The sequence below is a fragment of the Elephas maximus genome, chromosome 23 (genome assembly GCF_024166365.1).
Source record: "Elephas maximus indicus isolate mEleMax1 chromosome 23, mEleMax1 primary haplotype, whole genome shotgun sequence".
In the NCBI taxonomy this organism is placed as follows: Eukaryota; Metazoa; Chordata; class Mammalia; order Proboscidea; family Elephantidae; genus Elephas; species Elephas maximus.
This window is the reverse complement of record NC_064841.1, coordinates 13,337,800-13,361,138: the sequence shown is the minus strand read 5'-3', so window position 1 is coordinate 13,361,138 and position 23,339 is coordinate 13,337,800. Positions and strand designations below refer to the sequence as shown.

The 23,339-nt window shown below is 39.0% G+C and overlaps 1 long non-coding RNA gene across 1 annotated transcript in view; it reads left to right on the top strand.

Annotated features, from left to right (window-relative positions):
- LOC126066563 (uncharacterized) overlaps positions 1 to 22,685 on the top strand; it is a 74,794-nt gene extending 52,109 nt beyond the window's left edge. Inside the window, exons 2-3 of the long non-coding RNA XR_007515127.1 lie at positions 14,187 to 14,282; positions 21,637 to 22,685. This is a non-coding gene — a long non-coding RNA (uncharacterized LOC126066563). The remainder of the gene's footprint in view (positions 1 to 14,186; positions 14,283 to 21,636) is intronic.
- Positions 22,686 to 23,339: the final 654 nt, after the last annotated feature.

Sequence of the window (23,339 nt, the reverse complement as noted above, 5' to 3'; positions counted from 1 at the left end):
ATGGTTATATCTTCCTGGTTAATTGTCCCTTTAATCATTATGTAGTGTCCTTCTTTATCCTTTGTGGTGGATTTAACTTTAAAGTCTATTTTGTCAGAAATTAATATTGCTACTCCTGCTCTTTTTTGCTTATTGTTTGCTTGATATATTTTTTTCCATCCTTTGAGTTTTAGTTTGTTTCTATCTCTAAGTCTAAGGTGTGTCTCTTGTAGGTAGCATATAGATGGATCATGTTTCTTTATCCAGTCTGAGACTCTCTGTCTCTTTATTGGTGCATTTAGTCCATTTACATTCAGCATAATTATAGATAAGTATGTGTTTAGTGCTGTCATTTTGATGCCTTTTTATGTGTGTTGTTGACAATTTCATTTTTCCACTTACTTTTTTGTGCTGAGAGGTTTTTCTTTGTAAATTGTGTGTTCATCATATTCATAGTATTTGACTTTATGTTTGCTGAGTTGTTATGTTTTTCTTGGTTTTTATTTTGAGTTATGGAGTTGTTATACCTCTTTGTGGTTACCTTAATATTTACCCCTATTTTTCTAAGTAAAAACCTAACTTGTATTGTCCTTTATTGCCTTATTTCCCTCTCTGTATGGCAGCTCTATGCCACCTGTATTTAGTCCCTCTTTTTGATTATTGTGATCTTTTACATATTGATTTCAATGATTCCCTGTTTTGAGCATTTTTTTCTTTTTAAAATTAATCTTAATTTGTTTTTGTGATTTCCCTATTTGAGTTGCTATCAGGATGTTCTGTTCTGTGACCTTGTGTTGTGCTGGTGTCTGATATTATTGGTTTTCTGACCAAACCATTTCCTTTAGTATTTCTTGTAGCTTTGGTTTGGATTCGGCAAATTCTCTAAGCTTGTGTTTATCTGTAAATATTTTAATTTCGCCTTCATATTTTAGAGAGAGTTTTGCTGGATATATGATCCTTGGCTGGCAGTTTTTCTCCTTCAGTGCTCTATATATGTCATCCCATTGCCTTCTTGACTGCATGGTTTCTGCTGAGTAGTCTGAACTTATTCTTATTGATTTTCCTTTGTAGGAGACCTTTCTTTTATCCCTGGCTGCTTTTAAAATTTTCTCTTTATCTTTTAAAAAAAAAAAAATTTTTTTTTTTTTTTTTTTTGGTTTTGGCAAGTTTGATGATAATTTGTCTTGGTGATTTTCTTTTTGGATCAGTCTTAAATGGGGTTCGATGAGCATCTTGGATAGATATCCTTTCGTCTTTCATGATGTCAGGGAAGTTTTCTGCCAACAGATATTCAACTATTCTCTCTGTATTTTCTGTTATTCCTCCCTGTTCTGGGAATCCAATCACATGCAAGTTATTCTTCTTGATAGAGTCCCACATGATTCTTAGGGTTTCTTCATTTTTTTTAATTCTTTTATCTGATTTTTTTTCAGCTATCTTGGTGTCAATTCCCTGGCCCTCCAGATCCGCCACCCTGCATTCCAATTGCTTGAGTCTGCTCCTCTGACTTCCTATTGAATTGTCTAATTCTGTAATTTTACTGTTAATCTTTTGGATTTCTGAATACTGTCTCTCTGTGGATTCTTGCAGCTTATTAATTTTTCCACTATGTTCTTGAATAATCTTTTTGAGTTCTTCAACTGCTTTATTAGTGTGTTCCTTGGCTTTTTCTGTAGATTGCCTTATTTCATTTCTGAGGTCATCCCTGATGTCTTGAAGCATTCTGTAAATTAGTTTTTTATATTCTGCATCTGGAAATTCCAGGATTGTATCTTCATTTGGGAAAGATTTTGATTCTTTAGTTTGGGGAGTTGTAGAAGCAATCATGGTCTGCTTCTTTATGTGGTTTGATATCGACTGCTGTCTCCGAGCCATCTCTAAGATATTGTAGTGATTTATTCTATATTTGGTCACTGAGTCTTATCTTGTTTTGTTTTCTTTCAGTATATGTAGATGGCCTACTAGATTGCGCTATCTTGATTGTTGTAGCCCTTGAATCACTTATGTCCTATTACCAGCTGGTTTGGGCTGTTACCAGATATATAAGCCTAAGAGTCCAATCACTATTCTTGAGTAGAATATGATTTTGGGTCATCAATGTGTGGTGCAGACTGTCACCTATCCACCTTGAGAAGTAGTGGTGATAGTTGTGTGCACCAGATTCTAGTAGCAGCAGGGTTTCACACTCCGGGGGGACAGGATGCTGACAGGCTTCCCCCAAGTGCCAGTGAGGTAGATGTGTCTGTATTCCTAAAGCACTTTGGTAGGTGGGCTCTGCAGCTGTACCTTAGGCCCCCAATGCAAGTACCTCTACAGATTGGTAGGTGTCACCCTCCTTAGACCCCTAAGGCAGGAGGCTAGGTGGTCTGGGGGGAGCTTCAGCCCTCAGTTCCCTGTTGTGGGTCAGTGAGGGCTCTGTTGAATATGCAGAGATATCAGACCTGGGAAATTTGTCTTTCCAGTAACCCGCTAAAACAATTACAGTCAGATCCCTATCAGAAATGCCTTTGCATTATAATAGCCACCTTGTTCCCTGTAGGGATGAAAGCCCAAGACTGTGGATCACATATGCTTGGCTGGAGCTGGTTCTGTGTTTTTAGTCCAATTAGGGAAGGATTTTTGGTCCCTGGGTTTTTTGTGGTTGCTTCTCTCAGGCCAGGAGAATGGGTTAGAAAAAGACAAAAAAAAAAAAAAAAAAGAAAGAAAGAAACTGCAGCGCACTTCACTCTCTGGCTCAGGAAATTCCAATGTTAATGAAGCCGCCTGGGAAGGGGAGGGGAGCGATCAGATAGATAGGAGAGAGTAAAAAGCACCCTGGAATATAGACAAAGTTACTTATCTTGCTTGGGATGACTGTTTTATCTGAGATTCCCAAGGGGCGGGTTGACTGTGTGCGCTGGCTGAGTAGAGATTGCCCCCGAGGGTCAGGCCTGCGTCCCGTGCTTGCGCTGTCTCAGAAGCGGTGGTCAGTTCCTCCGCTCCCAGTCCAAAGCCCAGCGCCAAGCTTCCCCGGCTGGGACGCCACACTCCCAGCTCCAAAACCAGTCACTGCCTCCCAGTGACTTCTCCTCCTGTCAGCGGCGTTGCTGCACTGCCTGCGTGCACTGGCTGGGCTTCCCCCAAGGTCACTTCTGGGGGCTAGAGCTGTGTCCCGTGTTTGTGCCATCTCAGGATGCCGTGCTCAGCTCCCAAAGCCCGGCGCCAAGGTTTCCTGACTGGGACGCTGGCCCCAGGCTCCGAAAACAGTCACTGCTTCCCCGTGGGTGTTCATTCTCAGTCTCTGTCACTCAGGTCAACTCTTTAGATCTGTGTTTGATGGTCAGGGTTCATAGATTGTCATGTATGTGATCGATTCACTTGTTTTTCCGAGTCTTTGTTGCAAGAGGGATCCGAGGTAGCTTCTACCTAGTCAGCCATCTTGGCCCCGCCTCAAGGTAAGTATTTAAAAATGAGCTTTGAAGAGTTATTGATCCTTAGTGCAATGGCTTCACTTTCAGCAAGCAAGGTTATGTCATTTGCATATGGCAAGTTGTGAATGGGTCTTCTTCTGATCCTAATGCCCATTCTTCTTCATATAGTCCAGCTTCTTGGATTATTTGCTCAGCATTTGCTTAGATTGAATAAGTATGGTGAAGGATACAAGCCTGACACACATCTTTCTTGATTTTAAACCACGAAGAATCCTCTTGTTCTCTTCTAATGACTGCCTCTTGATCTATGTACAGGTCTTGCATGTGTACAATTAAGTGTTCTGGAATTCCCGTTCTTCATAATGTTATCCATAATTTGTTTTTTTACACAATTGAATGCCTTTGCATAGTCAACAAAACACAGGTAAACATCTTTCTGGTATTCTCTGCTTTCAGTTAAGCTCCACCTGACATCAGCAATGATATCCTTATTCTATGTTCTCTTCTGAATCAGCTTGAATTTCTGGCAGTTCCCTGTTAAAGTATTTCTGCAACCATTTTTTAATTGTCTTCAACAAAATTTTACTTATGTGTGATATTGTGATTGTTAAGGTTGTGTGTCAACTTGGCTGGGCCATGATTCTCAGTGGTTTGTCAGTTATGATGTAGTTTGACAGTTGAATAATAATGTGATCACCTCCATGATGAGATTTGCTATGCGTAGCCAATCAGTTGAAAGGGAGTTACCTTGGGGGTGTGGCCTGCATCCAATATAGATGAATTTTCTGGCAAGGCTCATGGGCTCTTGCTCTCCCTGGATCCTGCAGCTGGCTCCTGTTCATCTGACCTCCGGTTCTTGGGACTGGAACTAGCAGCTTACCTGCTAATCTTGGGATTTGTGAGCCTCCTCTGTGAGCCAGTGGCCTGTTGTCTGACCTACCAATCTTGGGTTTACCAGTCCCTGCACCTACCTGAGTCCAAAGGAGCCTCCAGCCTGACCTACAGACTTGGGACTTTCCAGCCTTTACAACCATGTGAGCCATTTCTTTGATGTAAATCTCTCTCTCTCTCTCTCTCTATATATGTGCTATATACATATATATGTATATATATGTTTTTTTTTTATATGTATATATCTCTATATACATATAGATGCTTCACTGGTTTTGCTTCTCTAGAGAACCCAGCCTAAGACAGATACTAAAGATATTGTTCAATAATTTCCACATTCTGTTGGATTACCTTTTTTTGGAATGGGCACAAATATGGATCTCTTCCAGTAGGTTAGCCAGGTATCCAAATTTCTTGGAATAGTCAAGTGAGTGCTTTCAGTACTACATTTGTTTGTTGAAACATCTCAGTGTTCGGTCAATTCCCGGGGCCTCGTTTTTCACCAGAGCCTTCAGTGAAGCTCGTACTTCTTCATTCAGCAGCATCAGTTCTTGGTCATATGCTTGATTATGTCTTAATCATATGGTAAATTCCAGTTACCGATACATTAATTTTAGTGTTTGTTTATAAGTATAACTATACTGATTTTTAAACACACTTGGTTTGGTTTTGGTTTATACTGATTTTTAAACACACTTGTTACCAAAGAAAAAGAGAAAAGTAATCATAGGATTTGGTAGTTTTGTAAAGGAATCTCACCTTTAAATACTTGCCCTATTCATGATTATCTCTAGTTTGATAAAGCAATGTATTGCTATCAGTGGACCTAAAACACAAACTCTGCTTAACACTGTCACAATTCAAATGTTTGCTATGCCACAGATTATAAAAAATAGTAATAACTCAATGCAGGGAAGGTCAGCTCAACTGGACTGGACCAAAAGCAAAGAAGTTTCCGGGATAAACTGAATGCTTCAAAGGTCAGTGGAGCAAGGGTGGGGGTTTGGGGACTATGGCTTAAGGGGACTTCTAAGTCAATTGGCAAAATAATTCTATTATGAAAACATTCTGCATCCCACTTTGAAGTGTGGCGTCTGGGGTCTTAAATGCTAACAAGCGGCCCTCTAAAATGCATCAATTGGTCTCAACCCACCTGGATCAAAGGAGAATGAAGAACACCAAGGTCACACGATAACTATGAGCCCAAGAGACAGAAAGGGCCACATGAACTAGAGACGTATATCGTCCTGAGACCAGAAGAACTAGATGGTGCCCAGCCACAACCGATGACTGCCCTGACAGGGAGCACAACAGTGAACCCCTGCTGGAGCAGGGGAACACTGGGATGCAGACCCCAAATTCTCATAAAAAGACCAGACTTAATGGTCTGACTGAGACTAGAAGAATCCCGGCGGTCATGGTCCCCAAATCTTCTGTTGGCCCAGGACAGGAACCATTCCCGAAGACAACTCATCAGACATGGAAGGGACTGGACAATGGGTTGGAGAGCGATGCTGATGAAGAATGAGCTACTTGTATCAAGTGGACACTTGAGACTGTGTTGGCATCTCCTGTCTGGAGGGGAGATAGGAGGGTAGAGAGGGTTAGAAACTGGCAAAACAGTCACGAAAGGAGAGACTGGAAAGAGGGAATGGGCTGGCTCATTAGGGGGAGAGTAAATGGGAGTATGTAGTAAGGTGTATATAAGCTTATATGTGACAGACTGACGTGATTTGTAAACTTTCCCTTAAAGCACAATAAAAATTATTTTAAAAAAAAAGTTAGAAATAGAACTACCATACGATCCAGCAATCCCACTCCTTGGAATATATCCTAGAGAAATAAGAGCCTTTACACGAACAGGTATATGCACACCCATGTTTATTGCAGCACTGTTTACAATAGCAAAAAGCTGGAAGCAACCAAGGTGCCCATCAATGGATGAATGGATAAATAAATTATGGTATATTCACGCAATGGAATATTATGCATCGATGAACACTGAGGAATCTGAAACATTTCATAACATGGAGGAATCTGGAAGGCATTATGCTGAGTGAAATTAGTCAGTTGCAAAAGGACAAATATTGTATAAGACCACTATTATAAGAAATTGAGAAATAGTCTAAACTGAGAAGAAAACATTCTTTTGTATTTACAAGACGGGGGAGGGAGGGAAGGTAGGAGAAGGGTATTCACTAATTAGATAGTAGATAAGGACTACTTTAGGTGAAGGGAAAGACGGCACACAATACAGGGGAGGTCGGTACAATTGTACTAAACCAAAAGCAAAGAAGTTTCCTGAATAAACTGAATGCTTCGAAGGCCAGCATAGCAGGGGCAGGGGTCTGGGGACCATGGTTTCAAGGGACATCTAAGTCAATTGGCATAATATCTATTAAGAAAACATTGTGCATCCCACTTTGAAGAGTGGCGTCTGGAGTCTTAAACTCTAGCAAGCAGCCATCTAAGATGCATCAATTGGTCTCAACCCACCTGGATCAAAGGATAACGAAGACCACCAAGGACATAAGCTGATTACGAGCCCAAGAGACAGAAAGGGCCACATGAACCAGAGACTACATCATCCTGAGACCAGAAGAACTAGACGGTGCCCAGCTACAACTGATGACTGCCCTGACGGAACACAACAGAGAACCCCTGAGGGAGCAGGGGAGCAGTGGGATGCAGACCCCAAATTCCCATAAAACCAGACTTAATGGTCTGACTGAGACTAGAAGGACCCTGGTGGTCATGGCCCCCAGACCTTCTGTTGGCCCAGGACAGGAGCCATTCCCGAAGCCAGCTCTTCAGACATGGATTGGACTGGACAATGGGTTGGAGAGGGATGCTGGTGAGGAGTGAGCTTCTTGGATCAGGTGGACACTTGAGACTATGTTGGCATTTCCTGCCTGGAGGGGAGATGAGAGGGTGGGGGGGTTAGAAGCTGGCAAAAAGGACACGAAAAGAGAGAGTGGCAGGAGAGAGCAGGCTGTCTCATTAGGGGGAGAGTAATTGGGAGTGTGTAGCAAGGTGTACATGGGTTTTTGTGTGAGACTGATTTGATTTGTAAACTTTCACTTAAAGCACAATAAAAATTATTTTAAAAAAACGGTAAAAAGGAAAGTGTGCTTCTGGCCAAAAAGAAAATTAAAATGGTTTTACACTAATTGCAGTTTTTCTTTTTAATGTAATACAGCTAATGTAATTTTTTATTTTTTTTTGCCTTGCCTAAATAATATCCACCAACTTAATAAAAAAGGGATGGGAAATAAAAAAAAAAAAATAGTAATAACCACACAGTTATATAAATTAGAAAGTTCCCCTGAATTCTTGGAGAAAATATGCATCTCTTATTTTACCTCAATATATTTTTTAATATATAGCTTTACCAATTCTAGAAGAAAGTCATGACTTTACCCCCTGAGATCAGATACTTAAAAAGCATCTTATCATTAAAGGAAAGCCATTTTTGGGTTGAAATGAGAGCTTATAGATCATTTTCAGTCCGGCCTTCATCCAAGTTTTACACATCAAAAATTTGAGGCCAGGGATGTGGTGGTCACTTGTATTTATAAATGGAAGACTTAGCAAGAGAATCCAAGTATCCTGAGGTGAGAAACAGAAGGAGCACTTGAGATGGATGATGGAATAGAGGTGGGAATATGATGGAGAAAGTGTATCAGGACAGAAAAAATAGCCCCATACATAGTCAGATACATTTTATACAGAAACAAGATGGCATTTGTTTCTCTATTCTCTAGATACAGACATAGATGTCTGCTTTCTACTTTGGATACTGAATACCAGAGTGGAAAGCTGAGAGATTTGTCCAGAATGCAGAAACCTGGGCATCCTCTCCAAGAAAGATGGCACATTTTCTCTCATATCAGAGGTAAACAGTACAGACAGATCTGCAGCAATAAGGCATCACCAAAGTTATGAATCCTTTTGCCTGAAGAAAGCAATTACTTAGTATTATGGATTGAATTGTTTCCCCCCAAAATGTGTGTCATCTTGGCTAGGATTCCCAGTATTGTGTGATTGTTCACCATTTTACCATCTAATGTGATTTGCCTCTGTTTTGTAAATCTTACCTCTGTGATGTTAATGAGGCAGGACTCAATCTGCAAGATGGTTGTGTCTTAAATCAATCTCTTTTAGATATAAAAGAGAGAAGGGAGCAGAGAGACAGGGGAACTTCATACCACCAAGAAACAAGAGCCAGGAGAATAGCATGTCCTTTGGACCTGGGGTGCTTGCATGGAGAAGCTCCTAGACCAGGGGAAGATTGATGATAAAGACACTCCCCCAGAGCTGACAGAGAAAGAGAAAGCCTTCTCCTGGAGCTGACACCCTGTATTAGAACTTCTAGCCTCCTAGACTGTGAGAGAATAAATTTCTCTTTGTTAAAGCCATCCACTTGTGGTATTTCTGTTATAGCAGCACTAGATAACTAAGACACCTAGTGTATCTTGTTAAGCCTCTATTACATAGACCATGGATAGGACCATAGGTGTAAACGAAGGGGAGAAGTCAGTTTACAGGGATTAATATATGGAACACATTAGTCTCTAGAAACTACATAGGCAAAGACTACCTGGGCCTTGAGGTTCAAGAGGCTTGGTCCTCTGTCTGGCCTCTTGGAGTTATTGTTAGGAATAGTTAAGGATGGGAGGATCCAAGCAGCCACTACAATAAACATTCCATTCAGAACTTTGTTACTGTTTAGTTCTATGAGTACTTACATGTGTCCTAGGATATAAAGCTGATAATTCTCCTGTGGTCCTGGAATGGCAACAGAGGCACAAAGTGGCCTAAATTCTAAATTCAAATAAGCTCTAAATTCAAATAACTGACCAGGATGTGACCACAGCCTCATGGGCTTACTGATAGTTAAAGGCCCTACCACTCTCTGTCCAGAAGGTTTGTGTTATGCCAGCAAATCCTAGAGTCCATCTTATTCTCAGTGATCACAGATCACACTGGCATCTGTGGAGACACGATTCCTTTCATCTGGCTCTCAGTCATTGGTTGATTTAGATCACCATGGAGATGTCCTGTGTTCTCATCTTCATAGCACTGGTACATGCAGTTGCTCTCTCCCTAATCTTTTGCCAGTCTTAAATGCCCAGAAATCAACACGCTGCTTAGCCCATAACTCACCAGGTGACAGGAAATCCTGCAGGATACCGAAGGTCTTCTGCCTGGACACAGCATGCAGCCAATTTTTCTCTGAAATCTTGCTGTATCTCTGGGCTCTGCCCTCGTAACTGCAACTGTTCCTGCTGCTTTTGAGTCTCAGGGTGCTGTCTTGTGGTTTTGCCATTTGTCTCTGCTTGCTCCAGGGTGCCTCGCTCTGGATCCCGTCAGTGTCCTAGCAAGACACAGTCTCCTAGCAAAGACCATCATTATCTACTCTGCCAAGTTAATTTTCTCATTTTGGGTTCTCCTTATGTGCCATGAACCCTTTAAATATCTGATTCCCACCTTCAAATACCCTGAGTCAAGAGTTTTAGATCCTCAAAAGCTATAGAATGATTCCTTTATTCCTTTGTTAGCTGCTTTTGCTATACGTCTGTTATTGCATTTCATAAGCAATGAACTCTGAAAGGCCCCGTTGACTAAAATTGAGTAGGAGAAGCAGGAAGAGGCTACAAGAGGGGAAAAAGGGAAAAATCTAATAATATTACAAATTTCTTCATTTACCTTCATATTTAATAATCATTTTTCTCTAATTGTGTTAAGATGGCTTGCCACGAAATAAAAAATAATAATTTCAAAGTAAGTAGACTGTAATATAACTTAACAAAATCACAAAGTGGCTTTTGATGTCTAAAACCCCATTGCTGTCGAGCTGATTCTGACTCATAGTGACCCTATAGGGTTTCCAGGGAGCAGCTGGTGGATTCCAACTGTGGACCTTTTGGTTAGGAGCTGAGCTCGTAGCCATTGTGTCACCAGGGGTCCTTGATGTCTAAAGGTAAATATAAAATAGTTCAGTACCAAATCTTACAAAATAAATATTAACATCCTGTAATATAATTAAAGGACCTTCATTAGGATGGCTTCACCTTTGTAAAGCAGAAGTACTGTCAAGTTTCATTGCCAAAAGGCATGGGTTTGGTTTTTGCAATCTTGATGATGGATTTCAGTTCCTCTAGCTCTAATTTCCCACAGCTCTAATTTCCCACCCCACAGAGGCAACCACTCTTCTGTTTTTTTCTCCATACCATAATTTTGCCTATTTGTACATTCTAGAAATAGAATTATAAAGTATATAGTCTATATGTAATGCTTCTTTCATTCAGGATAGTGTATTTTAGATTCATTCATGTTATTGTCTGTACCAGTTGTTCATTCCTATTTATTGGTGTGGAGTATTCCATTGTAGAAATCTACTACCATTTTTTTTTAATCCATTATCCTATTGATACAAATACAGGCTGTTTCTAGGCTTTGATTTTTACAAAGTTGCTGTAAACATTCTTGTACAAGTATTTGTTTTTTGCACAAGTATTTTCATTTTTCTTGTACAAACACCTAAGAGTGGCATAGTAGGTCACAAAGAAAACATATGCTTAGTTCTATAAGCAACTGCCAGAGCTTTTTCCAATGTGGCTGTACCATTTTATGCTCCCCTTAATGATGTATATGAGTTGCCATTGCTCCACATTCTTTCCCATATTTGGGGAGGTCAGTCTTTTTAATTTCAGCCATTCTAAAATGGTATCTGATTAAGATTTTAACACTTATTTCCTTGTTGACAATTGATGTTGAGTAGTTTTTCATGTGTTTATTAGCCATTTGTAGCTCTTCTTTTTTCCAGTGTCAATTAAAATATTTTGCTCATTTTTAAATTGGGTTTCTTCTCATTTTTTTAACAAGAGGTTTTTATGTCTCATGAATAGAAATACTTCATCAGATATATATTTGCAAATATGGCTTCCTAGTTTCTGGGTCATCTTCTAATTTTCTTAATGTTCTGCTTTGATAACAGAAGTCTTTAATTTTCATGAAGGATAATTCATCAATTATTTTATTTTAGGGTTATTTATTTATTTTATTGCTTTCTGTGTCTTGTCGAAGCAATCTTTGCTTACCTCTGGCTTCAAAGATATTATTCCCTGCTATTTTATCCTATGTTATTTTTCTAGAAGCTTTATAGATTTACAGTTTGGTCTATGACCTACTATAAATTAATTTTCTGTATGGTATGAGATAGGGTTTGTAGTTCCTTGTTTCCAAAAAAAAAAAAAATTTTTTTTTTTTTAATCCAGTTGTCCCAGGATCATTTGCTGAAGAGTTTCTAACCCCCACTAGAATTCTTTAGTGCTTTGTCATAACTTGATTTGCCGTCAATATGTGAGTCTATTTCTAGAATCTCTATTTTGTTGCATTAATCTATTTGTTAATCCTTATCCTGGTATCATGCTGTCTCAACTACTGTGACTTTACAGTAAGTCTTGTGGTCAGACAACGTAAGTCTCGCGGCTTTGTTCTTCTTTTACAAGATTGCATTGGATAGTCTAGGGTTTATGGGGCAATGGTTAAGCTCTTGTCTGCTAACCTAAAGGTCAGTGGTTTGGACTCACCAGCCCCTCTGAGGGAGAAAAGACTTGGTGATCTAGTCCCACAAAGATTTCAGCTAGGAAACCCTATGGGACAGTTCTACTCTGTTCTATAGGGTCAATTATGAATCAGAATTGACAGCACACGAGAATAATGACAACAGGCCTTTTCATATAGGTTTTAGAGTCAGTTTCTACAAAAGCACTTGGCGGGGGGTGTTTGGAACTTCATTGAATCTATAGATCAGTTTGGGCGAACTGATGTCTTTGCAATATTTTATGGTCATTTACAGAGGCAGGTGGACCCTCACCCAAGGTTTCGTTGGGATGTTGAGACTAATGATGCCAAATATACACACACCAGGAGAGTCTGAAGAGGTTTATTACTTACAATATTGAGGTCTCTGGGAGTAGCAGGGTAGGCCTCTCTTAGAAATGTCTTTAAAGGGCAAGGAAAGAAGACTAGCTTCCTTTTTTTTTTTTAATTATGATTAGGGGTGGGGCCAGGGTGAGTGTTCACACAGCAGGGGCTTGTTTGGTTTGAAGCTCCGGCTGGTGTCAGGCTTTCTTAGCTTGTCCAGATGTGGGCACAAGCAGAAGAGGAAGAGATGAGGTTTAAAAGCTATCAGCAGTCACACATGAAAAAATGGAGTCAGACTCCTTGTCACAAACACTGACTCTTCCAATAATTTATATGGTATGTCTCTCCGTTAATTTTCTCCTTTAATTTCTTTCAGCAATGTATTATAGTTGAAGTGTAGAGGTCTTCAGTATCTTTTGTGTTTTCTAAATTACTCCTAATTAATGTGTGATGGTTAAGATTGTGTGTCAGCTTGGCTGGGCCATGATCCTCAGTGTTTTGGCAGTCATGTAATGTTGTGATCACTTCCCTGTTGAGATTTGATATGTTATCACTCCCATGATGGGATCTGCTGTGAGTAGCCATTCAGTTGAAAGGGAGTTTCCTTGGGTGTCTGGCCTGCATCAAATATAAATGGACATTCTGGCAGGGCTTGGTGGCTTTGTGCTCATGCTGGATCCTACAGCTGGCTCCTGGTCCTCTGACCTCTGATTCTTGGAATTTGAACTAGCAGCTTACCTGTGGTCTTGCCTGCCAATCTTGGGATTCATTGATCTTTGAAGCCTGTGAGCAAGAGCCCTGCTCTCTGACCTACCAATCTTGAGTTCACCAGCCCCTGTGGCTATGTGAGTCTGGAGAAGCCTCTATCCTGACCCACGGACTTGGGACATTCCAGTCTCTACAACCACATTGCCTTGATATGAATTTCTCTCTCTCTATACACGTTACTGGTTTTGCTGCTCTAGAAAACCCAGCCTAAGACAATGTTAAATTTCTTTTTTAAACCTATTACAAGTGGATTTTTTTTTGTAATTTCATTTTCCTATTTTTAGCTGTTATTACATACAAAATACAATTTTTTAATTACTAACTTTGTATCTGTGTCCTTGCCAATTCACTTATTATTTCCAGTATCCTAATTGCAGATTATTTAGGATTTCATAAGTTAAAAATTACCTTATCTATATATAAACCAGCCAAATTAAACCCGTTGCCATTGAGTCTATTCCGACTCATAGTAAGCCTATAGGACAAAGTAGAACTGCCCCGTAGAGTTTCCAAGGACTGCCTGGTGGATTCAAACTGCCGACCTTTTGGCTAGCAGCCGTAGCTCATAACCACTACACCACCAGGGTTGCCTATCTGTATATAGAGATAGCTTTATTTCTTCCTTGTTGAATTAAGCCTTTTATTTACTTTTATCACCTCATTGCACTGGCTAGGCCAGCCAATATAATACCGAATAGGAATGGCAGGTGTGGGCATTCTTGCCTATCATGGAGAGAAAAGCACTTGCTATTTTACTACTAAGTTTTATTATGTTACCTGTAGGTTTGTACAGATGCCCTGTATTAGGTTAAGGAAGTTGCTCCCCATTCCTGGTTTGCTGAGAATTGTTATCATAAGTCAACGTTGAGTTTTGTCAAATGCTTTTTTGTTACTTATTAAAATGATTATATAGTGACTATATAAAATTTCACGGAGCACTGTGGTGCAATGGTGAGGTGCTCAGCTGCTAACTGAAAGGTCAGAGAAAAGATCTGGTGATCTGCTCCTGTAAAGATTACGGCCTAGGAAAACCTATGGGGCAAGTTCTACTATGTCTTATACCATTGCTATGAGTCGATGGCACACAACAACAACAATAAAATTTCTCTTTTATTCTCTTAATATGGTGAATTACATTTGCAAATGTTAGCTCTACCTTGCTTTCCTGGAATTCCAAATTGATCAAGACATATTCTTTTTAAACAGTAAAACCCCTGGAAAGCTGGAACCTGTGTAAGGAAGAAACCTGTCAGAGAAGGAAAACTCAAATATTTCCCACTAATAGAGAACAATAGAAAAGTGGTAAGTCTGCACCCTGTCAAATGTTTAAAACGTGCAAGACCTAGAAAAACAAGGCAGGCCCATGGAGTTCTAGCTTTCACAGATTTCACTGTATATTGCTGAATTTTGCTAAAGCTGGGTCAAAATTATGTTTATGAGGGATATTGCACTGTACTTTAAAATTTTTTGTCAACGAGTAGTATTATAGCTATGTTGGCCTCAAAGAGCTAATCGCAGTTTTAGCTGCACAGACTGTGGACCACTCTCAGGATAAACCTGTAAAAATGGAAAATTCATTCAGATCCATTCCCTTCTTCTCACTGTTGACCTCCCTCCAGTTTCTGTCACATTTTTGTTCACTCTCCAGTGCTTGTTCTTGTATTTTATTGGTAATTTATATTTATTATCTGCATAAATTTTGGTCTCATAGGTGTTCAGTTATTACAAGTGGAAATCAAATATATTGATTTTTATCATACTCAAAATATTTTTAGAAATTACAATTAATTTCCAATTAATTATAAAGCTAAATAGAATAAACATAAAGTATGTGGTATAAGAATCTCAGCCATCTGTTATTCTCTTCACTTCTGGATTCCTTATTTAGAGGTGGGTCAAACAAGAAAGCCTCCTTATCAGAATGAATACAGCTTTGCCTGAAACTTTGCCTAAAAATGTAAGGCCTACCTCATTCACGTGCAATAGTGATGGCACTGTGCTCAATGTGTAACTAAAACATGGCAGAATTTTCTAAGCAAAAAGAAAGAAAGAATACTTTCTTTCTCTATCCAGCTGTAACTTCAAGAAAGTAAATCATCTGTAAACTTAGACCAGTCTAAACCTTATGTTACTGCTTTTCACTACCTGTTCAAACCCAAAATTTGAAACAAGAAATCAAAATCTCTACTGATTTTTATGACTTATAAATCTACTCATATCTCTCTGTCGTCTGTCGTCTGTCATCTGTCGTCTGTCTGTCGTCATCTGTCGTCTGTCGTCTGTCTGTCTGTCTGTCTGTCGTCTGTCTATCTATCTATCCTAAATTATCTTCAACCATCAAAGCTTCAGTATTTTTAAAGGAGACTCTAAGCCTGGATTAAGAAGAAAGGAAAAGGAAAGAGGGTGAGACATGGAGCTGAAGGTGAAAAGAGAAAGAAGAGAGCCAGGAACTAAGTAGGTGGTCTGAAAGGATAACGAAGACCTCTGGGGAAAGCCTGTGCGAGTAGGCCCATGAGAGAGAAAGGGAAAGAATGTACTCAGCAGAGAAAGAGGAAATTAGTGGCCACAAAATTCACACGTCAAATTGCAGGTTTTTACAGAAGAGCTAAACAGAAAGTGTAAAGCAAACTCAAAAGGCTATTTAATTTTGCTGATTGTTTTACCACAAGTTTAATGGATTAAAACTGCAGGTACCTATTATCTCACGGTATCTGTGGGTCACGGTCACAATTCCAATGTGCTAGAAATTACTTACCAAAATTATTTAATTACCCTAGTCAATTCTGAGGAAAGATTATGTTTGAAACAATCAAAATGTTGTATGCTGTCCTTTGTTGTATTGGTTCCCTTTTTTGCACCTTATGTGAAGGGATGTTATTAAGAATTCCCCTTCTTAGGCATATGTGAAAGAAAGACTAATTGGAATGTGAATTAGCATATCATATTTGGTACCCAGCTTTGAGTAAGGAAATAGGGAAGACTGGGATAACTCAAAATGGGAGTAAAAATATTCAAAATGGAAGCGAGATGGCCCAACTTTGAATTCACAAGGGCCCAGAAGCAGTGTGGTGGGGATACTATGGATGAGTTACCCTTGAGCATGAATTCTTCTGCCAAGCATAGCTATGGAAAACACAACAGCCTTGGACATTTGTAAGAACCCCTAAACCAAAAGAAAGGAATAGGACACCCTGCCCACGGTGTCAATGAACAGCATGGTGGGGGTGTTCCCTGTGAAGAAGGCCAGAAGTTAATACTTGTTCAGGACACAGAGAAGTGCCCACTGGCCATTTAAAGGGGGAACAAATATAAAATAAGGACTGCAGTCAGTGAAAGAAGACTCCAGAGTGGTCCAAAAGGAATCATGCCCCTTAGGTAGCTAACTTTTCCTTGGGGAAGCTGAGATATTAAATAGGTCACAGGCAAACAGCAATCTCATAGTTCCTCAGCTTGATTAGCACTTTGAAAACCTCAAAATTTCTTTGCCAGATGGTTCTTAGTATCACAGAACTGTGCTCTCTTGGCCCCTGGTTACTTGGGTGACAGGTTGCAGCAGACTGACATAAAGTGATTTAAAAAAAATATAGAAATCTTATGTCTCTCTCCAAAGTCTAGTATTGCCAGATTGTTTGAAAGAGACACATTGCCTCACAAGCCTCTTTGCTCAGAACTGCCTTCTTAATTTCCTTTTTTTTTTTTCACTCACTAAAAAGAACAGGTATGTTTCCTTCTTTTACCAGAAACTTGAGGTGATATAGAAACCTCACAAACAGATGTGTTAAAGGGTAACATTCATAACACGAGCTTTATCATTAAATTACTAACACTAGAGTTTTGGTTGTCTTATCTATAAATAATACTTTAAGTTTTCTTCCAGTTATAAAATTCTATGGTTGTCTATCATTTTAAATTCTCCTTTTAGAACTCTGAGAAAAGCTCATGTGTTCATGTTTTGATATGCAGAATTTCAGCTGAATTTAAATGATGAGTTTTCAATTTAGGACAAAACTTCAAGAAAACTAAAATTTAGAAAACTAGAATTGGAAAACAAAACTGGAGAATTATGGTATGTTAAGTAAATAAGTACATACATAAAATTATAGTTATTATAGTTAATACCTAAAGAATAGCTTATCTAAAACTAAAAATAAGTCACAAATATACACTAGTAATGTAGGAAAGCACCTATTTCCTCAGTGTGGAAAATGCTTGATTAGATATATCCCATAACTAGAATGAATAAAACTTTATTTTTCCACTATTCTTCTAAAAATTTTAATCTCCCAGTTACAGTACTGCCTGCATCACTTGAAAGCCACACACACACACACACAAAAGTATAAAATATAATGTCATCTCTCTGAATAGGGTTGAGAATCAGGGTATAATTGATAAAAATAAAATTAATGGTAAAAGACGCTTATTTAATCCTCACAACAACGCCAGAAAGGGAGAATTATTACCCCCATTTTAGAGCTGAGGAAAATAAAGGTTTCACTAAGCCTTTTGCCCAAATTAACACAGTTCAGGAGGCTTAAATCAAACCCTAATCTTACTTGTACATTAGAAGAAAAAATGGTCTCATTTTTCATATTTCTTACATCGATGATACGATTGAATTTAATTATATACCACTGTTACAGACTGAATTTTGTCCCCCAAAAGATATGCTAAAGTCCTAACCCCTTTACCTGTAAATGTGACCTTGTTTGGAAATGCTGCCTTTCTTTGAAGATGTTATCAGTTAACATGAGGTCATACCATAGTACGTTGGCTCTTAATCTCTTCTGAGTGGTGTCTTATAAAAGCAGAGAACAGATACAGAGAGACATCCAGGGGGAAAGACACCACTTGAAGAACCATCTACAAGCCAAGAAATACCGAGTATTCCAAGGAGCTACTAGAAGCTAGGAGAAAGGCAGAAACAGTTTCTCTCTCAAAGCCCTCAGAAGAAATCAGCACAGGTGGTACCCTGCTTTGGACTTCCAGCCTCCAGAACTGAGACAATAATTTTCTATTCTTTAAAGCCATCCACTCTGAGGTATTTTGCTATGACAATCATAGGAAACTAAGATGACGACTTACTCTCAATTCCCTAAGGATGGGTGAGATCAAATTCTCCAAGAGACTTCTATTAGAAGAAATTTGGTTAATAATTCTTCAAAGACCAACTTCAATAAAGTGTAGAGTCATGGAGGTGAGCATGGTGCTCATTTTTTGAACTAGAAAAGCTGGAGTAGTTCCAGGCTGACGGGTGGAGGTTTGTAGCCTGTACAACAAAGCAGGACAGTACTGGAAACCAAGAAAGAAACAAAAATGGAGCCAGCCTTCAGTTAAATGGGACTTCACAGATCTATGTTCCTTGAAGCCCGAGACCCCAAAGTCTCTGATGGTGTCATCTGATCTGGGAACACTCTCTCCTGATCATTAGGCAGAATTCCAGAAGGTGTTTCACAATTTGATCAGATGAGAAACTCTAGAGAACTTTATATCCTGGGACATTCTATATGTTAACAAAGAGTGATGGGAACCATTGCTTTCTCTTAAGGACATAACTGCTTAAATAACACATCTGCACTTTCAGTAAGATAAGAACATGTAATAAAATCATTATAGATCTAAATCTGAGTTTCTATTGCTTAAAGCTTCTCGTTTTTCAACCTTCAGATCCTATTTCTTTCCCACATTCATAAAGAACATGATAAATACTGGTCACATGAACTCTATACATGGTAATCAGCAGAGACAAACCCTTGGTTAACACCAGTAGATTTTACCAAAGAGGGAAGGGCAAAGGAATGTTGCTTACAGTGTCCTGCATTTTAGTTTATGCACAACTTTATGTGAGAAGAACTCATTTACAAAATACAAGCTTACATAGTTTTTGTTTGCCTCCCTCTTCCTTATTCTGTGCAAATAATACTTACTAAAAATTCAATACAACATAGCTGAAAATACTTCATAATTACATTTGGTCAAAAGGAGTACCACTCATAAGAAATCTCATATGCACACACACATGACATGTCTGGAAGTAAGGAAAGGTTGGTGTTGGCTGGGTTTTTTTTTTTTTTTTTTTGGTGAAAATATACATACCAAAACATTTGCCAATTCAACAATTTCTACATGTAAAAGGCTTTTTTATTGTCGTTGTTTGTTTTTAATAGGGCTTTATGAAGCCGGGAGTTCTTCTTGTTGCCAGGTGCAGTTGAGTTGATTCCGACTTATAGCAACCCCATGTAACAGAGTAGAGCTGCCCCATAGGATTTCTTAGGGGACGGGCATAAAGGAGGACATCCAGGAATCCTTCTCGCCCTAAATGACCAGTGATCAAATATAGATCTGTCAGACAAGGACAAGTTGATTAATTAGTTGCTTTAAGAAAATGAAATATTAGAAAAATTCAATGTTTATGAAATAGAATATTAAAAAAAATTCAAACAATAGCAACTTAAGTAGAAATGTTACGTGGATGTTAAACCTCCTAAATATATGTACTTGTCCCTAGGTGGTGCAAATGATTAACACACTCAACTGATAACCAAAAGTTTGGAATTTCAAGTCTACCCAGTCATCTTAGTTATCTAGTGCTGCAATGACAGAAATACCACAAATGGGTGGCTTTAATGAAGAGAAATTTATTTTCTCACAGTTTAGGAGGCTAGAAGTCCGAATTCAGGGTGCCAGTTCCAAGGGAAGGTTTTTTCTTTCTGTTGGCTCTGTGGTAATATCCTTGTCATTAATCATCTCCTGGTCTAGGAGCTTCTCAGTGCAGGGACCCTGGGCTCAGAGGACACTTTCTGCTCCTGGCTCTGTTTTCTTGGTGGTAGGAGGTATCCCTATCTCTCTGCTCACTTCTCTCTTTTATATCTCAAAAAGATTGACTCAAGGCCCAACCTAATGTCGTAGATTGAGTCCTGCCTCATTAACACAACTGCCTCTAATCCTGCTTCATTAATATCATAGAGGTGGGATTTACAACACATAGGAAAATCACATCAGATGACAAAATGGTGGAAATTACACAATACTGGGAATCATGGCCTAGCCAAGTTGACACACATTTTTAGGGGGGCACAATTCAATCTAAAACACAAGTCGTGCCTCAGAAGAAAGGCCTGGGCATCTACTTCTGAAAAACCAGTCATTGAAAACCCTAAGGAGCACGGTTCTTCTGACACACATGGGGTCACCATGAGTAGGGATTGGCTCAACCAAAGCTGGTAACTGGTATACCTACTTACGTGATCCTTTATTTGATAAATCTTACCTTTCAGCTATATAGTAAATGATATGTTAACAATTTTATAATATATATTCGTTATACACACACATACAAATAAATTTACTGTTCGCATTTTCAAAATTCTTTACCCAACAAGCATAAGATTTGATTTGCTAAGACAATGGCTCTCAGCCTGGCCCAGACCTGCAGCATCAGTATCACATTGGAAATGGTTAGAGATGCAAAGTCTCAGGCTGTACCAAGGACCTACTGATTTAGAAACTCTTGGGATGAGCCCCACAATCTGTTCTTTAACAAGCTCTCCAGGTGATTCTAGTTCATTTTAAAGGTTGACAACCACAGTGCCAAAAAATCCTTAGCGTAAGGATTAGTTGTAGTGGATATATCAGTTCCATTGTCTGTTGATCCAAAATTGAACTAGAAATTATATCTACTAAAAAAGTCAATGCAATTAAATAACTTCCACAAAATTGAACTATGCAGGTGTGATAGAAATTTCAGATATGAAGTTAAAAACAGTCTTTCACTTTAAAAGGGATTAAGTTAGTTACATAATGATCGCTATTTCTTTGGGAGGCCCTAGCAGTGCAGTGGTTAAGAGCTCCAGCTGCTCCTTGGAAACCCTATGGGGCAGTTCTACTCTGTCCTATTGGGTCACTATGAGTCAGAATCGACTCAACGGCAATGGGAGAAATTCCTTCATATTGCTTACTGTCTATGTTCCAGGCATGGTTCTAAGAACTTTTCATATAACAACTCATTTAATCCTTACAATAACCCACTGAGGTTAGAACTGTTACCCTGCCCATTTTACAGATGGGAAAATGAGGCCATAGAAAGGTTATATGGCTTACCCAAAGCACAGAGTTGATCAGAGAAATTTGAGGCCCAGAGTTAGTAAGTGGCAAAGCTGGGATACCAACTTTAATTGGATGTTTCCATAGTTTCCACTTCTAATTATGGGAAAATGCTGCTGCTTACAGTAAATTGTTTTAAGTACCTAAATTTTATTCACGGACCATTTGCTTCTGAAAAGTCTCCACAGGTATGAAAAGTTGTACATAGGTGTAGCGGGTGCAGATGGAGACCATTGAGCCAAATTAAGCCAACCTGCATGTTAGGGTTTTGCCAGTAAGGCAGTTTGTTGATTTCTTTCTTAAGGTGAGATTGTCCTATGCTGCACGGCCCATTCCCCAGGGCTTCCCTCACTCTCTGGCCTTACATCTGCAGCATCGCATATTCATCTCACTGACTCCCTGCCCCAGTTATGAGCTATGATGAGTTATGAGCCCTGGTTATTAGGTTCAGTAGTCAAGATAAGTCCTAAGCAAAGTTCTCAAAAACATTCAAGCACACGGTCAGCAGATTTCTCCTTTATTCATCTACTGGCCACGGGGTTATTTTGTTCAGGTCTGAACCCTATCCTCAGGAAGAGCTTCTCCATGGGAACTTCAAGTGTTGTCACCAGCCCAGGATTACGGTCATTCGCCCTAGAAGCCAGAGCAGGATCTGGCATGAGTTAGAGTGAACAAAGGAACAAACAAGAATCCACAGGAGCTGCCTGTGTTCTCAAGTCTCCTAGGTATAGATTTTCTATTTTCAGTCACCGATTGGAAAATGAGCTTGTAAACATAGCTGACGTAAATCTGACTCAAGTATTTTTTTTTTTTTTTAATGACCTACGTTAAATGACACTCGTTGTTCTCTTCCCATTCAACCTACAGGTGGCCTGAAGCTCCTGGAAGATAGGAAGGAAAGGATGCAATCTATTTGAAAGCTGCTATGAGTCACAGCCCTTGCTATGACTGGTCTTACCACAGCCAATTTACACAGATCACCAGGAAATAAAAGTCACCATTTCCCAGGCTTTGGGTTTCCTGGTCAGTAAAACAGGCTAGAAAACATAGATAGGCACTATATGATTTTTTAATTGCCCTGATTCTGGCCTGAGTCACCAGGGTAAGGGAGAGGCTTGAAATATTTAGAAACTCTTATGAGCATACCAGGTCAAGGTATTTGTATATCTCAAATTCTTTCTTTACTGTCTCCCCTTTAATCTGTGGAACAAACTCCTCTCAAGATTGTTCCCTAGTGAGAAACCATTAGTCCACATGTGGCTACACTTCTAAATACTCTTGACTTTAGCGCACATAGTTTTCCCTTATTATAATGCCAGCCTGTGGTGGGTACCCCACTGCCAGGGTAAGTTGGGTGGGAATTGGGTAAATTCAGCAGTGACAGGGCCTTAGCCAAGCTTGGCCAGATTTCCACTAGTTCTTAACTTCTTGCATTCTTGTGAACTCAAGAATGCAGACATTCTTCCTCTTCTTGTTTTGCCTCTCTCTGGTAACATTCTCATGGACAATTAGTTTTAACATAACTTAATTAACATTATTTCTACTTTGAAGTAAAATTGATAGCCTTCCCTTCTTTTATGTAATAATAGTGGCTCTCCCACTTACATTCATATTATTCAATCAATGTTAATATTTTAGGTTTCATTTATATGAGGTGTGGCTGTTAAATAAAAATTATAAGTCATGTAAAGCAGCCACTCACTAGGCCCGCCAAACATATTTATAATTCCCTCAAAACTTCCTTCTCAAAAGTTTTTCCATCAATTCTTTTTCTATTAAAAAGTCTCAATGCACGATTTTAAAAATATGCATGTGTACCTGAATACACTTCACATAAAATTAAAAATGAGTAGATACCCTATTTTAATTATAAAATTGGACTAATCTCTTTTGACACTGATGTTTCTTTCATACCATAATTTCGTTTGCTTGGTTACAAAATAAAAACAAAAACAACTAAAATAAATAGCTGATACCTGATAAATGTAAAAGTACTAATGACTAACCCATATTAACAGGAAGTTAAATGAACTGCATCATGCTTTCACGTTCTTCTTCATTGCCTGCTCTATGGTCCGTGGGTAAAGGGCAGCTACTTAAATGGACTAAACCAGAATAAAATTCAAGAGGCAATACATTGTCATACATTTTTAAAGGGAAATGCTGATATTAAAAATTGAGCAACTATTCAAAGACATATTGATCAATAGAATGAAAGAGAGAGTCTAGAAAGAGAACCACAAATCTGTGAACAGT